The sequence below is a fragment of the Agelaius phoeniceus genome, unplaced genomic scaffold (genome assembly GCF_051311805.1).
Source record: "Agelaius phoeniceus isolate bAgePho1 unplaced genomic scaffold, bAgePho1.hap1 Scaffold_109, whole genome shotgun sequence".
Classification (NCBI taxonomy): Eukaryota; Metazoa; Chordata; class Aves; order Passeriformes; family Icteridae; genus Agelaius; species Agelaius phoeniceus.
Genome location: NW_027509875.1, coordinates 147,501 through 152,500, shown reverse-complemented (window position 1 = coordinate 152,500; position 5,000 = coordinate 147,501).

The following is a 5,000-nucleotide window of genomic DNA, read 5'->3' as shown; positions in this document are numbered from 1 at the left end:
CGGGGGGGGCCGCCCCCCCCCGTGGCCAATCGACCGGCAGAAGCCGGGCCGGAGCGGGACACGCTGCTCGCGGCTTCTCTTTCTCTCTTCTCTCTCGGCAACTCTCTCTCTGGGCTCGCTCTCGCTCTCTCGGCTCTCTCTCCCCGCCTCGCCTCGGGGCCGGCGAGCAGCTTTCTCGGATCGTCTTTCGCCCCCTTCTTGCTCTCTCTCTCGGCCTTCTCCGGATCCGCTCTTGCGCGGCCCTTCTCTCTCGCCTCCGCGGATCCGCCTCTTTCGCGCGGCCCCTTCTCTCTCGCCTCGCCAACTGGACCCACTTTTCCCTGGGAAGGACGGGAGCCGGGACACAAAGGCACGCGCGCTTCGTCCCGGCTAGGCGGCACTCGCTTGGCCCTGGCGACCGCACGCGCGGCCGCTCCGCTCCGCCTCGGACGCAGGTACGGGGTCAACCTGCGGGGATGCGGCCCGTCACCTCGCTCCCATAAGACGGACAGACGAGTCCAAAGCCGGCCAGGCCTCCAAGAGGACCAATGCAGCTCGACCGGGGAGGGGCGCCAACGCAGGCCGCCTCCTACCATGACGCAGCCGGAGGCGGCCGACAACAGCGACCCCTTGGTGAACTTCCGCAGACGGCCGGGACAACAGGTCTACCCGGCCGGCGCCGAAATTGCACTAAGTCCCGCCGGAGCGGGGTAGACCTGATGTCCCCGGCCGGCGCCCGCCACCAGGGGGCAAGGCCGGCCCCCGGCGGACCCCGGAGCGAGGTAGACCTGATGTCCCCGACCGGAGCCGGGGTAGACCTGATGTCCACGACCGGAGCCGGGGTAGACCTGATGTCCCCGGCCGCAGCGGGGGTAGACCTGATGTCCCCGGCCGCAGCCGGGGTAGACCTGATGTCCCCGGCCGGAGCCGGGGTAGACCTGATGTCCCCGGCCGCAGCCGGGGTAGACCTGATGTCCACGACCGGAGCCGGGGTAGACCTGATGTCCCCGGCCGGAGCCGGGGTAGACCTGTTGTCCCCGGCCGGAGCCGGGGTAGACCTGATGTCCCCGGCCGCAGCCGGGGTAGACCTGATGTCCCCGGCCGGAGCCGGGGTAGACCTGTTGTCCCCGACCGGAGCCGGGGTAGACCTGATGTCCCCGGCCACAGCGGAGGTAGACCTGTTGTCCCCGACCGGAGCCGGGGTAGACCTGTTGTCCCCGGCCGCAGCCGGGGTAGACCTGATGTCCCCGGCCGGAGCCGGGGTAGACCTGATGTCCCCGGGCGGAGCCGGGGTAGACCTGATGTCCCCGGGCGGAGCCGGGGTAGACCTGATGTCCCCGGCCGGAGCCGGGGTAGACCTGTTGTCCCCGGCCGCAGCCGGGGTAGACCTGATGTCCCCGGGCGGAGCCGGGGTAGACCTGATGTCCCCGACCGGAGCCGGGGTAGACCTGATGTCCCCGGCCGCAGCCGGGGTAGACCTGATGTCCCCGGCCGCAGCGGAGGTAGACCTGTTGTCCCCGGCCGGAGCCGGGGTAGACCTGATGTCCCCGGCCGCAGCCGGGGTAGACCTGATGTCCCCGGCCGCAGCCGGGGTAGACCTGATGTCCCCGGCCGCAGCCGGGGTAGACCTGATGTCCCCGGGCGGAGCCGGGGTAGACCTGATGTCCCCGGCCGCAGCGGGGGTAGACCTGATGTCCCCGGCCGCAGCCGGGGTAGACCTGATGTCCCCGGCCGCAGCCGGGGTAGACCTGATGTCCCCGGGCGGAGCCGGGGTAGACCTGATGTCCCCGACCGGAGCCGGGGTAGACCTGATGTCCCCGGGCGGAGCCGGGGTAGACCTGATGTCCCCGGCCGGAGCCGGGGTAGACCTGTTGTCCCCGGCCGCAGCCGGGGTAGACCTGATGTCCCCGGGCGGAGCCGGGGTAGACCTGATGTCCCCGACCGGAGCCGGGGTAGACCTGATGTCCCCGGCCGCAGCCGGGGTAGACCTGATGTCCCCGGCCGCAGCCGGGGTAGACCTGATGTCCCCGGCCGCAGCGGAGGTAGACCTGTTGTCCCCGGCCGCAGCCGGGGTAGACCTGATGTCCCCGGCCGCAGCCGGGGTAGACCTGATGTCCCCGGCCGGAGCCGGGGTAGACCTGATGTCCCCAGCCGCCGCCGGGGTAGACCTGATGAGCCGGGTCCGGCTCGGATCCATGGTAGACCTGCTGTCCCCCTGTTGTCGCCCGCCGCCCGGGCACCTCGCCGTGCCCAGCGACCCCGGAGCCGGGCGAAGCTCACAGCCTCATAACACCCCGGAGCCAGATGGCTCGATCGACCCCCCGTCCCACACAATGAACCCCAACCCCACCCCCCCCTTTCAAGACCATGACATGTTTTCCATTTTTTTGTTGTTGTTCTTTGGGGGGATTTGGTTTGGGTTTGCTTTGGTATTTTGTTTTGTTTTGTTTTTCTGGGGGGGGGGGGGGGGCTGTTTTGGGGGTTTTTTGGGGGTTTTTTCCAGTTGCTTTGGCTTTCTCTGATACTGATTTTTGAGGTTGTTTTTTTTGGGGGGGTTGGGGGGCTTGTGGTTTGGATTTGGGTTTTCTTGGGTTGTCCCCCACCCCCCCGGGCCCCCCCCCCGCCCCGCCCCTTTTTCTTTTCTCCTTTCCTGAAAGAATGGCTCTTCTATTTGCTTGGAACGAGAAACTTATCCGGGAAAGCAAACCAACCCAAAAATTGACCCATTTGATTTCTTTTTCTTTCGTATCGGAAGCGCCCCCAGCCGAGCCGACGGGCAAGCCGAGGCCGGTGCTCTGCCTGCTGACACGCTGACCTGGCCAAACAGCGCCCCCACCACCCACCCCCCGCCCTGCCCCGCCACGCCCTCCTGGGGTGGAACCTACCCAGGCCGGCCCCCCTGGCCCCGATGCGGCTCGCCCCGCCGCGCCCCTCCCCTCCCCGCCCCGCCCCGCCCCGCCCGCCGGTAGAGGCGACGGCGGCCGCCGGCACCGCCGCCAGCACACAGGCGCTGTGTGTAGCTTTCGGGCGGGTTGTTTCACGGTCCGCAGAGGTCTTGGGCCCTCGACGTGACTCTAGGGGGCCGTGGGGACTCGGTGCCGAGGCGCCCGGGGCCGGCACGAAGCCACCGGCCCTGGTCCGCACAGAGACAGAAACAGTGACACGCACCCCCCCCCCCCCAACTAACCCTAACCCTAACCCTAACTCCCCCCGCCCCCGACTAACCCTAACCCTAACACTAACCCTAACTCCCCCCGCCCCCCACTAACCCTAACCCTAACCCTAACCCTAACCCTAACCCCCCCCCCACTAACCCTAACCCTAACCCTAACCCCCTAACCCCCCCCCCACTAACCCTAACCCTAACCCTAACCCTAACCCCCCCCCCCACTAACCCTAACCCTAACCCTAACCCTAACCCCCCCCCCCCCCCCCAACTAACCCTAACCCTAACCCTAACGCACGGCCACGCCTGCAGGCTACCACACCGCTGCGCGTGAAAGGAAGGCGCGGCCAACCATCCCCGCCCCCTCGCCAACCCCTCCCCAGCCACCTCCACCCGGCCCCCTGCCACCCGCGCGCGCGCAGCCGCCCGCCGGCCCGCCCATAGGCATTCACGCTCTGGCGTGCCCTCTCTCCCTGGCCCTGCCCCGGCCCCTGGCCCTGCCCGCTCTGTGGCAAGCGCAGCCGGCCATGGGCGGTTGGGGGCGCCCCGCCCTCCCCCATCAGCCTCCCCGGCGCTGTCTGCATCCTTTTGCCGCTTGCTAGGCTGCCGTAGGCCAAGGCCGGCCCGGGACAACAGGTCTAGCCAAGAGCCTGGGACAACAGGTCTACCCTAGGGGCCTGGGACAACAGGTCTAGCCAAGGGGCCGGGCTGCCGTAGGCGAGGGCCCGCCCGGGGACAACAGGTCTACCCCCAGGGCCTGGGACAAAAGGTCTACCCCAAGGGGCCTGGGCTATCAGGTCTACCCCGGAAGCGCAGGACATCAGGTCTACCCCGGCGGCCCGGGACAACAGGTCTACCCCAAGGGGCCTGGGACAACAGGTCTACCCAAGGGGCCTCGGCCATCAGGTCTACCCCGAAGCCTAGGACATCAGGTCTACCCCGAAGCCTAGGACAACAGGTCTACCCTGAAGGCCCGGGACAACAGGTCTACCCCGGAGGCCCGGGACAACAGGTCTACCCTGAAGGCCTGGGACAACAGGTCTACCCCGGCGGCCCGGGACAACAGGTCTACCCCGGAGGCCCGGGACAACAGGTCTACCCCGGCGGCCCGGGACAACAGGTCTACCCCAAGGGGCCTGGGACAACAGGTCTACCCAAGGGGCCTCGGCCATCAGGTCTACCCCGAAGCCTAGGACATCAGGTCTACCCCAAGGGGCCTGGGACAACAGGTCTACCCCGGAGGCCCGGGACAACAGGTCTACCCTAGGGGCCTCGGCCATCAGGTCTACCCCGAAGCCTAGGACATCAGGTCTACCCTGGCGGCCCGGGACAACAGGTCTACCCCGGCGGCCCGGGACAACAGGTCTACCCCGAAGCCTAGGACAACAGGTCTACCCCGGCGGCCCGGGACAACAGGTCTACCCTGAAGGCCTGGGACAACAGGTCTACCCCGAAGCCTGGGACAACAGGTCTACCCAAGGGGCCCGGGACAACTGGTCTACCCCGGAGGCCCCGGACATCAGGTCTACCCCGGAGGCCCCGGACATCAGGTCTACCCCGGAGGCCCCGGACATCAGGTCTACCCCGGTGGCCCGGGACACCAGGTCTACCCCAAGGAGCCTGGGACAACAGGTCTACCCCAGGGGCCCGGGACAACTGGTCTACCCCGGAGGCCCCGGACATCAGGTCTACCCCGGTGGCCCGGGACATCAGGTCTACCCCAAGGAGCCTGGGACAACAGGTCTACCCCAGGGGCCCGGGACAACTGGTCTACCTCGGAGGCCCCGGACATGAGGTCTACCCCGGTGGCCCCGGACATCAGGTCTACCCCAAGGAGCCTGGGACAACAGGTCTA